Raw genomic sequence first — 19,494 nt, 5'->3', positions numbered from 1 at the left:
AACGCATAATTTTCTCCATGAGTGATCATGTGTTGGCCAAACACTATATAATAAGGACTAAACTCCGAGGATTGGTGGATCGATTGCGAAGCGCATAGTTAATACTGCTTAAGTGGCAATCCAAATTGCTTTGGTCTGTTTCGATGTAGGTCCTCAAAGCTGCGTTAATTGACCTGTTGACTCTTTCGGAAGGATTACTCTGTGGTGAGTGTATGGCTGTAAAGATGGGCTTAATACCACATTTGGACAGGAAGGCTTCAAAATCTTTTGCCCTAAACAGACTTCCGTTATCACTTAGGATATACTCAGGTATACCATATACATCAAAGACATGAACTTTCAAAAAATTTATTATTGGCGATGACTGAAGTTTTTTGAGCGGACAAAGGAAGGTTAACTTCGACAAGTGATCGAGTACGATAAGAATTCCAATATATCCGTTTTTCGAGCGGGGGGAAAGATCCTAGTATGTCCACGTAAAGCTTCTGAAAGATTCTTTCCTACGTACTCGCTTACATCTTTAAACAATCTTTGCCAGTATAAAAATTTGCGTATTCGTTCTGCAGTCTTCGCAATTCCGCCATGAGCACTAGTCGGAATGTCATGCGCGTTTTTCATAACCTCGTCTCTAAGAGATTTCGATACTAGCAATTTCCAGATAGCATCTTTTTTTTCGGGATCGCCCCAATAAAACTCAGTGCGCTGGTAAATAAATTTCCTATGATTTTTAAAGTCCGGAAATTTTTCAGCCTGTTCTTCAATTTTTCTCTTCAGCTCCACATACTCTGCATCAGAGAACGCCTCTGAGCTAACATCTATTATAGGGGAATATTCCGTAGCATTTGCGGATATTTCTAGTCTTCGAAGTAGATGCGAGAAAAAGCATCCGGAACCACATTGACACTTCCTTTGCGATGTTCTATGCGAAAGTCAAAAGCTTGGAATTTCAGCGCCCACCGAGCTAAGCGTTCGCTGAGGTCGCTTTGATTCATTAGCCATCGCAAGCTTGGATGATCAGTTATTACGGTAAAAGGTTGACCTTCAACATAAGCCCTGCATTTTTTGATGGCTAAAACCGCTGCTAGGCACTCCTGCTCGGTGACGGAATAATTTTGTTTCGCCCTATTCAACTTTTGCGACATATAAGCTATTGCTATTTCATCCCCCTGATCATTTTCCTGTGCTAATACAGCTCCTATGCCATGCGAGCTAGTATCGCACTGAATTATAAAGGGTTTAGTAAAATCTGGATTCGCCAATAACGGATCTGACGTTAATAAAGATTTTATGGTATCAAATGACTTTTGCGCTGATTCTGACCATTCGAAAGGCTTTTACTTCTTGAGGAAATCTGTAAGGGCATGCGTTACCTCAGAAAAGTTGGGGACGAAGCGGCGATACCACCCTGCCATATCCATAAACCTACGAAGCTGCTTCGCCCTACTATGTATCCTAGGTAGCGAACTTCCTTCATACAAAACCTACTTTTTGAAATGTTTAGGGTCAGTCCTGCTTTAGAAATATGTTTAGCCACTTCCCTTAAAATTGCCAAATGCGAATGGAAACTTTCAGAAAGCACCAGTAAGTCATCGAGATAACCCAATACTTTATCTTTCAAGTTATATGGTATTACACGGTGCATTAATCTGCACATTGTCTGAGGAGCATTACAGAGTCCAAACGGCATTACTTTATACTGATATAATGGCCTATTAGGTACTGTAAATTCCGTTTTTCGCGGGACCTCTTTTCAAGAGATATCTGCCAGAAGGAATCCTTGAGGTCTAGGCTTGAAATATACTCCGCTCGGAGAAGTCTTGGAAGTATACCCTCAATGTGTGGGAGCGGATAGGCATCTTTAACGGTTACTGCGTTGACCTTTCTACTACCTGGTTTGCGTAATAGAACTACTGGAGGCCATGAGTATCTCTATCGCCGGAGATTTGGGAAAGTGTCTTTGTTTTATAGGTTTCGCACCACCCACGTCAATCATGTGTTCCACCAGGGAAGTTTTGCCTAATACTCTTTTTCGAAGCTAGGAAAGTTTAATATTACGCTCTTCAACCTAACTGCTTCGTTTTCACTCAGTTGATGAAGTGAGGTATCCGCCTTCGGTATATTCATTTCGCTTATTATGTTGGTGGCGATATTGAATGCCTTCCAAAAGTCTATTCAGAAATAAATTTCCTGCACCAAGTTTGGAACTATGTAGAACTCAATAATATTTCTTTCGTTCTTATAAGTTACTTCTAAAGATACAACTCCAGCGATTTGCTGTTTTGAAGCATCAGCTGTTTGTACATTAGTGTTCAAGCTTTTAACACTCGCGTTCTTTTGTAACACGTACTTTGCCATCTCTCCTCCCAAACAGCTTACTGATGCTCCTGAATCGAGAAGTCCTAGTCTGGTCTTGCCCAAAAGATTTATGGAAGAATATGGTCGGAGGTAGTTGGATTTATGAAAGATTGAGGATATTGCATTTAAGTTTCTACTTTTTTTCTTAATATTTTGCCAGTAAAGCTTTGCACGCTCAGCTGATCTAGATGGTATAAAAATCGTCTCTCTTGCGGTTTGGTAAGCAACCAAGCGTTCGTGAAAAGGTACTAAGGAAAAAGTCGTGGTGGCTGAGGGTCTGAGCTTGGTTTATTCAAAACTGATTTTATCATTTACTATTGAGGTTCCGATTTCTTGTTGAGATGTCGAAGCTTGTTGCTGACATCCCGACTCGCGTTTTCCGGATTATTGCATTTTGGAAAATTGGGTAGGAAAAATGCAACAAGTCTACATCCGTAACAAAATACTCCTCTTGGCTTGATGCAATTCCTATAGTTATGCCCTACACCATCACAGTTCCAACATTTACTGCCAACTAAATCTCCACTGGTGGAAATTCCAGCGACATTTTCTTCCTTACCCATTTCCACCTCATCAACTTTTACTTCGGGACAAATTTCTATGAAAAGGCACCTTGGACTTTTGAAACTGTGTCTTTCCTTGCATTTCGGCTACTAAATTTTCTCTATGTCGGCATGCCTTGCGAAGGTCTGAGATAGTATTAAGATCAAGGTGCAGGAGCTCTAGCCGAATTTTAGGCTGTAAATTCCTCAAAACGATCTCCACAAGTTCCAGTTCCGACAAGGGATGCTTCAAACTACCGGTAGCGGACAGAATATGATCAAAGTAGTTTTTAAAGGACTAGCCAACCTTTTATTTCAAACTCCTTAGCGATTCTTTAATTTCAAAGTCAGTGCGAAAATTTTTAAAACTTTTGCGTAACTTCTCGCAAATATTTTCCCAGACCAAATCTTGAGCTGTGTGGTGGTAACGCCAAAACCATCTTTTAGCTTTACCTTCAAAAATCATGTGAACATTCTGTCATAATGAACGGTAGTCGCCTCTTAACGTGGTATCAGTAAGGGCTCTAACTCGGCAAATGAATCCTTCTACCGGGACACTACTCAGTGAACCGTCAAAACTCAACTTCCAACCAGCAATAATCTTGCAAGCTACAGATTGCGATACCGTACTTGAATCTTCCCGAGAACGTCCCGAACTATGTATCAAGCTGGCTTCTTGGTTTGAAGCGCCTGTATTATTAACGTTTGGTGAGCTAACTTACTCGGCCTCAGCCCTATCACTCGTCTCCGTCAACCTAAGACTGCTGAAATATGCATCCATAGATTCCGTAATTTGTCTACCTACTTCGGCACTTAACTCTCTCGAAACCCGATCTTCATAATTGCGAAAGATTTCCTGCACCATATCCTGTATACGACTATCGCTCAAAGTGTTGTTACCAGCGTTACGCTTTGGAGTACGGTTATGATTTAATCCACGATTTCTACCGCGATTAGAATTAGCGTTGAATGAATAGTTAGGGGGGGTTCTAGATCTTGTTTGGATGCCTTGGCCTGCTTCTTAGATCTAGCACCTTGCTCTACAAAATTTTGTACCTGTTCCTGCTCAGAAAAACTTTTCAAAGACTGAGTATCACAGCCGCGTCGACATAACGGCCAATACTCATTATCTTTAACCCAAACGGAAATACATTCTTTGTGAAAACTGTGCTGAGAAGAGCTGGTTGACAACTGATCATCAGGTATATCTTCCTTGCATATTCCACACCCTGTTGCCAAATTATCTAATTGAAATAAATTTTCGGTGCTGCGTCGAACAGCCATGGTTTTGATGACAGTGCTCAAAAAAATAACTTGAAAACAAAATTTTTCGAACTATTTGATAGTAGTAGTTGAAGTTTCTGTATGAGGTTAATACAATCTAAATTTTAAATTGTATGGATACCTTTACCGGTACAAACAGATCCGAATATTTATACAATCAAAAGAAAAAAAGATTGCTGTAATTATTATCTATTGCCTTAGATCTGAAAACGGAAAATGGGGTTGGTTTAGACTCTCCAAAACCGCTAGTGCAAAAAACCTTTATACCTAAATGGATCAATTCCTGTGCGTAGGATCTTGCTCCTAAACAACTTAAATCATTTGATTTTCCGTAAGCCTTTATCGAAAAAAAACAAAGAATTTACAGGTTATTAATAACTTTATGACCATTTATTAAAATTCCGATGTAAAATCCTTCAATAAAAAATATTACATTTAGATTCCTTCAAATCTGGTTTGCAAAAGGAAATATTTCCATGCACAAATTCCAAATTTAAAAAAACGTTTTAGACGCAATATGAGTCGGTAGGCAGAATAAAGCACAAACTTCTATTTTGCCTATTCCATACACCTAAATACGTCTTTAAAATAATATTTGACCGGATGCCTCCTCTCTGGGCATACTCGTCAGGGGGCCCCACGTTGCGCGCCATTTTGTGATAAAGTCATCAACTTGAAGCGTGCTGGCAGGGGCTTTGTGCATGCTACCGTTAGCCGGGATTTTAGCTCGTCGGATGGGGAGTTGAATGATAGAAACTCCACTCCACTTAGTGTCGGTGCGCTTTAAAATAGATGGGTATTTTAAGTCACTTCAGTAGCTTTTGGCTAATCTACGGTTTAATTTTCCTTAGAATTTTTATGTATGTGCATAATTCTTTTGTGTAGTCATAGAAGGGTAGCGGGTAAGAACCACTGCCCATCCGACGAGCTAAGATCCCGGCTAACGCTAGCATGCACAAAGCCCCTGCCAGCACGCTTCAAGTTGATGACTTTATCACAATTTCGGAAACTCCATTCCTGACAAACGGTGATAGAGTGATGAAATGCTGTTCAAGCCAATGCAAGACTAGTTGCTAATCGATCCAAAAGTGATTACTGTTATTTTCAGTAATATATCTTTTAGTTTAGAGCAGAAACAAGCGCAAAGCCCAAGTTTGGGAAGGTACTGTTTCTTAACTGGCGCCACTCTCGACTTTCAGTACGTACACAGGATCAAATAATTCTCATAAAAATAAGATTATCTCTATGAATAGCTTCGAGGACCAAAAAGAGGACAGAAGGCAGAGACGAAGATATTTCCCTAGAGATTTCTTCTTATTTTTGGGTGCTAAATCTTTCTAATTTTATTTAAAAGTATATCTTTTTACAATAAATAGAAAACTTCTTATTCAGTTTTTCTTTATTTTTTCTGTACGCATTTGTTGTTGTCAACTGTGGACTGCTAACTCAGTTTACATATATGGGAAGAAAATACATACATATATTAGACTGACTGAACAAATTTTTCTGGTTTCTTAAAATAGCAACAATGATAAAAAATGTGTTGTGAAAGGTTTGAACAATTTATACAAGTTTGTAGCGGTCTTTCACCTCTGTCATTTAACTTCAAAACGATTTCGATTGCATATCTTACGAAAAAGCTTTCAACATTTTTACATGAAAAATTTTCTTGATATGTTATTCGCCATCAAAAGTTTTAAAACAAAAAAATTAAATTTATTTGGCTGTTATTTGTTTTTACAGGGAAATTGTGAGGCCTTTTTTGAACAACATTCAATGTCCTTTAAAAGTATGTATTACTTGTTTTATGATGATAACAAAAAAACGATAATAAAAAATATGTTGAAATTACCGGCTTAATCGGCTTGATATAAACGGCTTAAACCTATCATAATACGAAACATATTATCCGTGTTTTTTTTTTTACACGTAAACGTCTATACGGTTAAACTTTATATGGACTGCTAAGCGTCAAACTTTAAATACACCTCTGAAATTGCTGCGCATAAAATGTGTACTACTAAATTTCAATACGCATTATACTCAGATGTAACTGAAATATGTGTTTTTGTTTCACCCTCTACACTAATTCTATGTATTCTATGTGTGTCCACAATTCATCGCAACTGATTTAGCTACATGTTAGACCATATGACCATCAGAGGGTTGTGTCTCCGCTTTTCGGTACACCCTGTGGCTGTAGCTGGTTATTTAACCACTGCCGCTAGATGGGTCTCCTAAGCATTATCTAAGCGAGGATAGGCGTTTTTTTTTTCACGCGCAAACGTGAACGTATACGCGTGTATAAAAAAAACACGGCTATTATCATATTATTTCAAGAAACCAAAAATGATTTTTTTAACACGTCTAATGTACGTGCATAAATATTTACTCGCTTTGCATATGTAGCTTGCTTTTGTACATATGTATGTATGCACAAGCATAGGCATGTCAACGTCGCCAATTAAAACTGTATTTTTCGTTTCACATTTTTGAATGTTGAATATAATGCATTTGCAATTTATTCAGATTTAAAGTGAGTGTTGACCGGCGCGTGTAAATCTAATATACTGCATTCGGAAATTTTGCAAATGGACATCTTTAATTTGGAAGAAAATTGCTACGCTTCTTGCGATGTACCTCAAATCGAAACGTTGAATATTTTTAAATCGTGGGAGCTAAGGGAGGAAATTTTATCCATCCTCATGGACTATGGTCTCACATCCGCGCTTATTTAAAAAAAAATCTACTTTAATGATATCGACGATTTGTTTGATAAACATCCACCAAGATTTTTTGGTGAAAAGGTCAAATTTAAAGCAGGCTTAAAGGAATTGCGAAAGAACATGGTAAGTGCATCATAATAAAAAAATGTTTATGTATCTTAACGCATGCAATTTTTAGAATGCGCCATTTGAGTGTGATGAGAGCAGTACGAACGTTTCTAACGACTTGGATGCTGCTAAAAATTCGAGAGAGCCTTCGCCTTTACCTCAGTCGTCATTTACTTTCAAGATAGTGGGAGCTTAATTGAACTTTTAAAAAGTACCGTAAAAGGCCAGCTTATTCTCCAGTATCAAGAAAAAAAGGGTTTCTGAATGCCAAAAACCAAAACACATTGTGCCAATGCATTATTGAAAAATATATTGGAAGACAAAAAAAAATTACGTATGGAGAAATGCAGAGGTGGGCTACCTCTATATGCGATGTATTCCCCAAAGAAAGGCCGGTAAGTTGTAAGAAATATGCCAAGTAACATTGTTTGATATCCGTGTCTTTTAAATATATATATATTTGTATATTAGGATGGTTTCAGTGAATAGGACATGTTTTTTTTCGCGAAACTTATAAGTGTTCACCTTTAGAATCAGTCATCCAGTGTAAAAACATAATTGTGAAAAAGTTCGAAACATGTTCAGAAATCCATTTCTGTTACAGAACTTTGGCTTGTGAAGGCAGGTTCCGAGTGAGCTTTCGAATTATTACTTTTCGTGGTGTGAGAAGCTGTAATTCTTGTAGTCGGATTATTGGAACCACCCTAATCTACATACGTACATAATCATGCAGTTAGCACACTTTTTTTTTAGTATATTTGCAGTAATTTACACACACTTATTTCATTTTTTTTTTAAGTATGGTTGATTTTCTAGAATAAACCAAAAACAGTGGAAATTAAATTCTCAGTGAAGGGTTACACTTAAATTCAAGAAGCTACAAAACTGCATATTTTTATAAAAAAATTTACAAAATAAGTGTATCATATAAAACATTGCAAATATACTAAACAAAAGTTTGCTAACTTCTAGACCATACCCGTACCAACAAACTCCTTCAGTTTATTTATTTCTTATCTAGGAAAAATACTTTCTAGCTAGAAAGTACGGAAAGAAAAATCCCACGGGAAAGTTGTTTTCTTGATGGGTTAATTCAGATAAAAACCACTATAATTTTCCGGCAAAGTCTAATACCCAAGATCTACAAGCAATTTCGACCAGCGGTAAAAATATATTGATTATCTTGTATATTCACATTGTACACTTATTTCATAATGTTTAGATGACAACGATGCATATTACGAAAAGAAGTGCTGGCTGCAAAATAATTGCACTCCATGGGAAAAAGTTCTGGCTTACTGGAAAGAGACATCCGGTCAAAGAATTAAAGATTTGCATGATGCCAGTTCTCTGATCTGTATTTTTAATGAATGGCCACGTTACAAAGATTTTCATGGTTATGAACTTGTAAGTTACTATAATTTAAAGTTCTTAATTTTTTCAAGTCACAAATCGCACAAAATTTTATATCAATTTTCCATAGGTGGAGATAGACTTTGAAACGCTTTATCCTGGAAAGGGAAATATGATCTTTTCAAAGCTCGAAACGTTTTACAAGCAAATTTTTAAAATTTTCAATAGAGATATTAAGGACCACACTTCGACGGAGCTATTTTTAAAGTATTTGCATAGCGACAACATTTCGAAAGGTAAAGCTGTTTATCAAAACACATTATGAAATAATATAAGGTAAACCAGGCAATTCAATATACGGTTAAAAAATCGCTATTTCTTATATACACTAGCCGATGTAAGCAGACTTGTTTTTCTTTTAACAGTTTTCAATTTTTTTTATTACCAATCCTTAGTTGTGTTTCAATAAAAAGTAGCGCAGAGCGTAATAGAATATAAAATGGAAAAACGTACAAGCTCAAAAAGCAAACATCATTGCTTTCTGAAATATCTTATATTATTTCACTTTAAAAAAATATAATATTAAGTTATTTATGTATGGCTTATTTTAACAGACTGTAAATATTGTATATGTACCATTCTGCTGCACGCTTTACTAAAGCCTTCGCGTCTTAATAAGGACAACAAACCAACAATAGCTGATGGCCAAACAGATTTCGTAACACTCGGTGGCAACTCGCAATGATATTCAACCCACATTAATCGAAATAAAAAAAAAAAACAATTTTTAATAAGGAAAGAAAAACTGCAGCCACGAATTATCGTAGTTGGATCGGATTTTTCATCAATTTCAGAGTTTTACGTTTTTTGCGATGGCCTGCAATGGAAATGTACTTCATATATGAAGTGTGTTGACGTCATCATTAAGCTTTCGTATGTTTATAAGATAGAATATTCCCAAAGAAGCAAGCAAGTATGGGCATTTTTAGAGCAGTATTTTTTTGAGTTAAAATCTGAAGAATTTTCTTCAGTGGCAAACCTTTTAAGTAAATTTAATTAACTTCGTTTGATTTTTTTTTTAAATGGCCAGTTTTGCTTGCTTTATTTGTAGGAGAACTCACTTAAATCCTTCAGAGCTCATTAGGCATTTAAAATCAGTACATGGTACTCCCACGGTTTATAAATTTCAATGTTGCGAATACAATTGCAAACAAATTGTTTACAGTATTCATAGATTTAAAGTTCATCTCAAAAAATATTTAAAAGTAGAAATTGATCATCGCCAGTCTTGTAACGATAACCCAAGTGTTCATAATACCCCAGATTTAGAGGAAATTGGATCTTCGGCAAATCAAATTATGCCGATGCAAAATGGTACATTTTTAAAAGAATCAATTGTCTCATTTATACTTCAACTGCACTCTAATACCAACTTTTCACGTTTCTAAAAGTCAAAATTCCGTAGCAGAGTATATTTCAACCCCAATTTGTAAAATTTTAACATCATTTAGTAATATTAATGAAAATAAATTTTTGGAGGAAGTAATTCAAAATATTTCTCAACCATTTTCCGATTTAAGTACGGAATACAAATTTTTCAAAGAAACAGAAATACAAGGTCTGTATAAACCTCCGCAAAAATATATTATTAGCGATGAACTTTCAGAAGTTGTACTTAATAAAAATCCTACTTTAACATCGGCAAAAACCGAGATTACACTTTCAGACATTCCTTTTCAAATAAAAAAAATTTTCGAAAGTGAAGGGATTTTAAAAGCCACCATTTCAAATATGGTTTACCTTACTGAATCTCGTTCTTGTTCTCACTTGGTCAATACTAATTTGTGGAAAAATTCAAACAGTGATAAAACTGGCATTACATTACCATTTTTTTATACTTGGATGATTTCGAGATTAATGATCCCTTAGGCAGTAAATCTGGGCAACAAAAAATGTGTGGAATATATTACAGCTTTCCAAGCTTGCCGCAGTTCCAGCTCAGTAAATTATCAAATATATTTTTAGCTGTGTTTGTTAAAGCTAGAGATCTTCAAGATTGTGGGTCTACTGTTTGTTTTACACCACTTTTGAATATTTTGAAAAACTTGGAAACTAATGGCTTACAAATCAACGCTGACGGCACACATTTTGGGCGATAATCTTGGGCTAAATTATGCATTAGGTTATGTAAGCTCGTTTTCAGCGAATTCTTGGTGCAGAATATGCAGAAGGCAAAAGCATCAAACTCGTAGAGATTGTATTGAAGTCCCAAGTTCATTCTGAAATAAACATAGTTATAGCAGCGATGTTTTAACTAACAATCCAGTTGTTACTGACATTAAAAATGTTTCCATATTCAATTCACTTTCAAACTTTCATGTAACAGATAACATTGAATGTGATTTAATGCATGATTTATTCCTGGGTGTTTGCAAATACAACTTTTCAAAGATCTTGTATTATTTCATATACGAAAAATTTTTTTTTTTCTTTAGAGACTTTTAATTATAGGAAGCAAATGTGTCAGTATGGGGACACAGAAATTGGCAATATAAGTCCACCTATACAAAAACACCATTTACAAAACACTTCATTTAAAATGAACACAGGACAAATGAAAACATTTTCTCACTTAATATTGCTCATGATAGGAGATCTAATAGATCCAGATGATTTGGTATACAAATTCCTTATTTTGTTTGTTAAAATGATTGATCTACTCTTGCTATCCAATTATCTTAATATATAAAAAGTAAGGAAAGCTAAGTTCGGGTGTAACCGAGCATTACATACTCAGTTGAGAGCCATGGAGGCAAAATAAGGGAAAATCACCATGTAGGAAAATGAACCTAGGGTAACCCTGAAATGTGGTTGTATGACATGTGTATCAAATGGAAGGTATTACAGAGTATTTTAAGACAGAGAAGCCATAGTTCTATGGATGGACGCCATTTAGGGATATCGCCATAAAGGTGGACCAGGGTGACTCTAGAATGTGTTTGTACGATATGGGTATCAAATGAAACGTGTTACTGAGCATTTTAAGAGGGAGTAGGCCTTAGGTCTATAGGTGGACACCTTTTCGAGATATCGCCATTAAGGTGGGCCAGGGGTGACTATAGAATGTGCTTGTAGGATATCGGTATCAAATGAAAGGTGTTAATGAGTATTTTAAAAGGGAACGGGCCTTAGTTCTATAGGTGAACGCCTTTTCGCGATATCGCCAAAAAGGTGGAACAGGGGTGACTCTAGAATATGTTTGTACGATATGGGTATCAAATGAAAGGTGTTAATGAGTATTTTAAAAGGGAGTGGTCCTTAGTTCCATAGGTGGACGCCGTTTCGAGATATCGCCATAAAGGTGGACCAGGGGTGACTCTAGAATGTGTTTGTACGATATGGGCATCAAATGAAAGGTGTTAATGAGTATTTTAAAAGGGAATGGGCTTTAGTTCTATAGGTGAACGCCTTTTCGAGATATCGCCATAAAGGTGGACCAGGGGTGACTCTAGAATATGTTTGTACGATATGGGTATCAAATGAAAGGTGTTAATGAGTATTTTAAAAGGGAGTGGTCCTTAGTTCCATAGGTGGACGCCGTTTCGAGATATCGCCATAAAGGTGGACCAGGGGTGACTCTAGAATGTGTTTGTACGATATGGGAATCAAATGAAAGTTGTTAATGAGTATTTTAAAAGCGAGTGGGCCTTCGGTGTATAGGTGGACGCCTTTTCGAGATATCGCCATAAAGGTGGACCGAGGGTGACTAGAATGTTTGCACGATGTGGGTATCAAACGAAAGGTGTTACTGAGCATTTTAAGAAGGAGGGGGCCTTAGGTCTATAGGTGGACGCCTTTTCGAGATATCGTCATTAAGGTGGGCCAGGGGTGACTTTAGAATGTGTTGGTACGATATGGGTATCAAATGAAAGGTGGTAATGAGTATTTTAAAAGGGAGTGATACTTAGTTCTATAGGTGAACGCCTTTTCGAGATATCGCCATAAAGGTGGGCCAGAGGTGACTCTAGAATGTGTTTGTACGATATGGGTATGAAATGAATGGTGTTAATGAGTATTTTAAAAGGGAGTGGGCCTTAGTTCTATATGTGGACGCCTTTTCCAGATATCGCCATAAAGGTGGACCAGGGGTGACTCTGTAATGTGTTTGTGCGATATGGGTATCAAATTAAAAGTATTAATGAGGGTTTTAAAAGCGAGTGGCCCTTAGATGTATATGTGAAGGCGTTTTCGCCTAATGAGGGTTTTAAAAGCGAGTGGCCCTTGGATGTATATGTGAAGGCGTTTTCGCGATATCGACCAAAATGTGGACCAGGGTGATCCAGAAAATCATCTGTCGGGTACTGCTAATTTATTTATATATGCAATACCACAGTATTCCTGCCAAGATTCCAAGGGCTGTTGATTTCGCCCTGCAGAACTTTTTCATTTTCTTCTACTTAACATGGTAGGTGCCACACCCATTTTACAAAGTTTTTTCTAAAGTTATATTTTGCGTCAATAAACCAATTAAATTACCATGTTTCATCCCGTTTTTTGTATATGGTATAGAGTTATGGCATTTTTTTAATTTTTCGTAATTTTCGATATCGAAAAAGTGGGCGTGGTTATAGTCGAATTTCGCTCATTTTTTATACCAAGATAAAGTGGGTTCAGATAAGCACGTGGACTAAGTTTAGTAAATATATATTGGTTTTTGCTCAAGTTATCGTCTTAACGGAATAGCGGAAGGACAGATGGTGGACTGTGTAAACTGGGCGTGACTTCAACCGATTTCGCGCATTTTCACAGAAAACAGTTACCGTCATAGAATATATGCCCCTACCAAATTTCAGAAGGATTGGTCAATTTTTGTTCGACTTATGGCATTAAAAGTATTCTAGACAAACTAAATTAAAATGGGCGGAGCCACGTCCATTTTGAAAGTTTCTTTTATTTTTGTATTTTGTTGCACCATATCATTGCTGCAGTTGAATGTTGACATAATTTACTTATATGCTGTAAATATATTAAATTTTTTGTTAAAATTTGACTTTTAAAAAATTTTTTTTTAAAAAGTGGGCGTGTTCTTCATCCGATTTTGCTAATTTTTATTTAGCACTTATACAGTAGTAGTAGTAACGTTCCTGCCAAATTTCATCATTATATCTTCAACGACTGCCAAATTACAGCTTGCAAAACTTTTAAATTACCTTCTTTTAAAAGTGGGCGGTGCCACGCCCATTGTCCAAAATCTTACTAATTTTCTATTCTGCGTCTTAAGTTCAACCCACCTACCAAGTTTCATCGCTTTATCCGTCTTTGGCAATGAATTATCGCATTTTTTCGGTTTTTCGAAATTTTCGATATCGAAAAAGTGGGCGTGGTTATAGTCCGGTATCATTCATTTTAAATAGCGATCTGAGATGAGTGCCCAGGAACCTACATACCAAATTTCATCAAGATACCTCAAAATTTACTCAAGTTATCGTGTTAACGGACAGACGGACGGACGGACATGGCTCAATCAAATTTTTTTTCGATACTGATGATTTTGATATATGGAAGTCTATATCTATCTCGATTCCTTTATACCTGTACAACCAACCGTTATCCAATCAATGTTAATATACTCTGTGAGCTCTGCTCAACTGAGTATAAAAACACGTGTCACACAATTGAGGCCAGTGGACTCCTAAACTACTGAACCGATTTTGAATTTGTTTTGCACCCCGTGTGTAGTTTGATCTAACTTGAAATATAGGATAGGAGACTGGGTGACTAGGGTCTCGAGATATAGGCCAAAACGTGGACCCGGGTACCCCTAGAGTGTGTTTATAGAATATGGATATCAAATGAAAGCTGTTGGTGAGTACTTTAGTAGAGGGTAATTTGCATACCCCTGGGTGACTAGGGTCTCGAGATATATGCCAAAACGTGGGCCAGTGAATGCCTAGACAGTGTTTATACACTATGGATATCAAATGAAAGCTGTTGATGAGTGCTTTAGTACAGAGTAAGATATTATCCAGAGACGGACTGGGACTGGGATTAGGACTAGGGCTGGGACACAGTCAGGCAGAGTCAGACGGAAAAAGCTTATTAAAATGTATGGAGATTGGCCAAATTTAGGGCAGGAAAACGTCTGCCGGGTCTTCTAGTACTGATATAATTTTAAACGATCTCCAAGTTGGAAGCTCAACATCAGTTGCCCAAGCAATATGCGCAAAGCATTACCTCCAGAACGAATGTACCGTTGATATTAGCAATCAAATCTTCTTTACGATTCTCTCACTGTGTTTTAGCAAATACTTTTTTTCAGCCAGAATACAGTTTCACAAAGACTGAAGAAATTAGCTTGGAAATTAAAGAACATTTATCATCAACAAATTTGGACCTCAGCTTGTACAAGAAAACAAATGAAATTATTTTTCGAGGCGTTAGATTTAAAATTGGTCACGTAGTAACTTTAACAATGAATGAAGATGTAAATATATATGAAGTAGTAAATTTTATAATTAAAGATAATAATGTAGAAATTGTTGGAAAAAAATGGAAACATATAAGTTTTTCAGAAAGTTTTCAATCATATCTTATAGGATCTGTCTCAGAAATATATGATATTGTTACGAATATTATCAAAACTAAGGGGTGCTGCTATCTCTAAGCCGATGCTAAGCAGTGACGTGAATTCACATCAATAATTCAATCATTATGTATCTACATAAACGAAACAATAATTGCGTCTACACATATGTACCATGTATGTATACGAGCAGCTAAGAGTCAATGAACAAACACATGCATATATCTTATCTGAGTTGTCACAAGAGAGGGCAATAATTTGTGCAAGTATTACTCAAATGAGAAATTATACATCTGTAGTTGTAGCTGAGAAATTTATAACTAAGTAAAATTCTGGAAGCGCCTAGATTTTGCCACGAAGAAATCACAGAGTATAAAAGCATCAGCGGTAGAGGCGCTATGGCAAGTTTCGATTCAGACGCTATCTAGCGAGTAATAGCAGTATTATTTTGGATAGTAGAGTTTAATTTGAGCTATCAATCAGTTTGGTTATTACGCCAGCTAGTTGCAAAGTATAAGTGTTATTGTGAAGTACTTTAATAAAGGCCATTTTTCCATTATTCAATATTGGAGTTATTTATTCAACAGTTTAGTGATTCGAACTTAGCGGAAGGGCAAATAAGAGGATTTGCAAGTAAATTCGTTACAATTGGTGTCAGAAGAGGAATTGTTGAATAAATTCCAGAGGACAACAAGGACATGGCAAAGTTCAGTGAATTGAAGATCCAGCAACTAAAGGAGGAGTTGGAGAGCCGTGGATTGAATACAAGCGGCGTTAAACTCGAACTTCAGGCACGGCTACGAGAGGCAATGGAAGCAGAAAGAATTGATGTGGAAGAGTATGTCTTTCATCTTGATGGCGAGGAGACAACAAAAATTGAAGAGAAAAACGAAACATCGCAGACGGTTACCAGCACAGGCTTGAACATGATATTGGCTGCAATATCTGCACAAACATCGACAGTAGCATCAATGCCGTCGCAATTGGCATCCCAACTGGAAGCGCAAGAGGCACGTATAACAGAAATGTCATCGCAAATATCCACCAGCATTTCATCTCAACTAGAAGAACAGAAAACAATACAACAATTTTACAGTTTGAAGAAAAATCGAGGCCGAGGTGGATGCTTTGAGAGGACGTATCGAGCAGTTGCAACTAAATCGCCCAGCAGTTTCAACGAGTAATCCAAAGGTAAAAACACCATCCTTTGACGGTTCTGTTCCTTTCCAGGTCTTTAAGCTACAATTTGAGAAGACCGCAACAGTGAACAACTGGAATGCTGAAGATAAAGTTGCTGCATTGTTCGTAGCTTTAAAAGGACCAGCTGCGGAAATCTTACAGACCATCCCAGAGTACGAGCGGAACAACTACGAAACATTGATGAGCGCTTTAGAAAGACGTTACGGAAGCGAGCATAGAAAACAGATATTCCAAATTGAGTTGCAAAACCGTCACCAAAGAGCGAATGAGACTTTGCAGGAGTTTGCCTCGGATGTTGAAAGGTTGGCACATTTGGCAAATGCGGACGCACCCGTGGAGTACACCGAGAGGGTAAAAATCCAGAGTTTTATAAATGGCATACGGGACGAAGAAACGAAGCGAGCGACATATGCAAACCCAAAACCTACATTCGCAGAAACGGTATCCCATGCACTGACTCAAGAAACAGCATTGCTTCTGTGTAAGCCAGTTTACAAAGCACGCCGTGTGGAGGTAGAAAGGCCAGAGTGGGTAGACGCAATATTGGAGGCGCTGAAAGGATCGCAAAAGCGGAGTGAAAAAGTTATCAAATGTTTCAAATGCGGGAAGTCCGGTCACATTGTCCGTCATTGCGATCTTGATCCTAGTAGTTTCAACAATGTGGGTGGCCGTAAACGCAAAGCTGGAGGAGATTAGCAAGGGCGAGTAAGAGGTAGAGATCGAGAGCTAGATCCAGCTATTGATTGCCATGTGATATCTGTGTTGCAAATTGGTAGAAAATCGAGCAGTCTTACCGTCAGAGGGAATGTGGATGGCAAAGAACATGTACTGACTGTAGATACGGGCGCATTTCATTCCTTGATTCGATCTGATTTGGTCTACAGGAGAGTAAAGTCATTACCTGGAGCAAGGTTGCGTATGGTCACAGGCGAGTATAACCAAGTCCAGGGAGAAGTGATATGTGAAGTCCTAATAGGGAAGGTCATGGTTTTACACAAATTCGTTGTGGCGGAGATCGTTGATGAAGTCATATTGGGAGTGGACTTCTTGGTTGACCATGACATAAGGATGGATATGCGGAGAAAAATTATGCGCTATAAGAACCACGACATACCACTTAACTTTAGTTTGGAAAAAGGGTTCAGCAGTAATCGGGTACTGGTGGAGAAGACTCGACAAAGGCCACGAAAGTCAAAAGGAAATGTTGATGGATCGAATGGGCCAAATAAAGCGAAATTAGTACCTGCAAGAAAAAGCCCGGCATTGACAAACCTTAATGGACGCACTAAAACGACTGAAAGAATTTTTCAGAAAGAATGCAAGGGTGGTTTCAAGCGCGCACTACTGTTGTGAAACATCAAGACGATAATGATGATGCAAAGTCAATCTGTCAAGTGCAAGCTCTGCGAAGAAGTTCATTGGCTAAACAACAGAGTACAACGCAGGTACAACGAGAACAAAAATTCGGAAGGTTTCTTGGAAGGAGAATTGGTACTGTTAAACAACCCTCACCGGCGGAAAGGTGTTCCAGCCAAATTTCGGTGCAGTTGGGAAGGCCCGTACAAAGTTGTGAAGAAGATCAGTGATACTATCTACCGCATACAAACCACTGGGAAACCACGGAGTAGAAGAGTGGTACATCTGGAGATGCTAGCGGCGTTTAGATCGTGAGATTTGTCTGATAGGGACGATCAGACTTAGGTGGAGGGCAGTGTTACGAATATTATCAAAACTAAGGGGTGCTGCTATCTCTAAGCCGATGCTAAGCAGTGACGTGAATTCACATCAATAATTCAATCATTATGTATCTACATAAACGAAACAATAATTGCGTCTACACATATGTACCATGTATGTATACGAGCAGCTAAGAGTCAATGCACAAACACATGCATATATCTTATCTGAGTTGTCACAAGAGAGGGCAATAATTTGTGCAGGTATTACTCAAATGAGAAATTATACATCTGTAGTTGTAGCTGAGAAATTTATAACTAAGTAAAATTCTGGAAGCGCCTAGAAGATGCCACGAAGAAATCACAGAGTATAAAAGCATCAGCGGTAGAGGCGCTATGGCAAGTTTCGATTCAGACGCTATCTAGCGAGCAATAACAGTATTATTTTGGATAGTAGAGTTTCATTTGGGCTATCAATCAGTTTGGTTATTACGCCAGCTAGTTGCAAAGTATAAGTGTTATTGCGAAGTACTTTAATAAAGGCCATTTTTCCATTATTCAATATTGGAGTTATTTATTCAACAGTTTAGTGATTCGAACTTAGCAGAAGGGCAAATAAGAGGATTTGCAAGTAAATTCGTTACAATATCATACATTTCAAAACATTAGACGGCCCACCTGTTCATTTTTACTGGCTCAATAATGGACTAAAAGTTTTAAGGAAAAAAAGTATTGGTAATTAAATTTTTTGGAAAGTTCTGAGTAAAATTTAATATATTGATAAAAATTTGAATGTATAAAAAGAATTCTAATATATTTATTTAAGTTTAGTTTTTAACACTACCTTTGTACTTATCTGTAACAAATATATACATATGTACATATGTATGTAAGATTTGAGTACTTACATATAAGGAATGAATGTGTTTTTATTTGCAGTCGTATTTTACGAATAAAGAATATTTGTTTATAATCAAATACGAGTTTTAATAAATTCAAGAAGATTACCTTACATTAATAAAGAGATTATCTTTTCAATTAATTCAATGAGATAACCAAACAAAAATAAGGAGATGACCTTTTTATTAAACTCAATAAGAAAACTTAATAAAAATTAGAAGATTATATTTTTAATAACTTCAATGAGATAACCTTATTAAAATTAGAGGATTAACTTTTTAATAAATTCATTGAGAAAACCTAATAAAAATAAGAAGGCCTCCTCTTTTAATTCAAGGAGATATCCACATATATATTCGAAGATTTCTTCTTGATTTTATTAAAAAGACAATCCCACTTAAAGTAAGTAGGGATTCTTCTTAAAGAAAAACTATAGAGATATCATCTTTCTTTTGTTCTATTTTATTAGGTGGTTTTCGCTCAGTGTAAATATGCCGAGCAGTCATATGCACGTAAAGATGCTTTGCGAAATCCATGAATTTGTGTAATTTTTATATTGGATTGCAAGCAATAGCGAGACAGGGTGAGTGACGAGATTCCAAGTTGAGTTTAACGATTCCAAGCAGTATTCCAAGTCCAACCCAGTCGAAATTTAGTAGCCAAAGCTCCCGCGAGATTGTTTTAGCTGCAACAGCCAGCCGTGATAACAAGCCAAGTGGATCGAATAACGGTGATGCGATAGATAATATGGTTTGCTTCGTCACAGT

The 19,494-nt window shown here is 37.0% G+C and overlaps 2 long non-coding RNA genes across 3 annotated transcripts in view; both read left to right on the top strand.

Annotated features, from left to right (window-relative positions):
- The first annotated feature begins 6,596 nt into the window (after nucleotides 1-6,596).
- LOC137253236 (uncharacterized) lies at nucleotides 6,597-8,161 on the top strand. The gene is made up of 3 exons (XR_010953756.1): nucleotides 6,597-7,030; nucleotides 7,086-7,410; nucleotides 8,037-8,161. It is a non-coding gene; the product is annotated as an uncharacterized lncRNA (long non-coding RNA).
- Nucleotides 8,162-8,247: 86 nt separating this feature from the next.
- Nucleotides 8,248-19,494, top strand: part of LOC137253235 (uncharacterized) — a 78,944-nt gene continuing 67,697 nt past the window's right edge. The window contains exons 1-3 of one of the 2 annotated variants that reach the window (XR_010953754.1): nucleotides 8,248-8,422; nucleotides 8,499-8,664; nucleotides 8,983-9,840. This is a non-coding gene — a long non-coding RNA (uncharacterized lncRNA). Of the gene's footprint in view, nucleotides 8,423-8,498; nucleotides 8,665-8,982; nucleotides 9,841-19,494 lie in introns of those variants that run through there. The other variant, XR_010953755.1, reaches the window with a different exon arrangement.

Source organism: Eurosta solidaginis, chromosome 5, assembly GCF_040869045.1.
Source record: "Eurosta solidaginis isolate ZX-2024a chromosome 5, ASM4086904v1, whole genome shotgun sequence".
NCBI classification, from domain to species: domain Eukaryota; kingdom Metazoa; phylum Arthropoda; class Insecta; order Diptera; family Tephritidae; genus Eurosta; species Eurosta solidaginis.
This window is presented reverse-complemented; position numbering and strand designations above follow the sequence as displayed.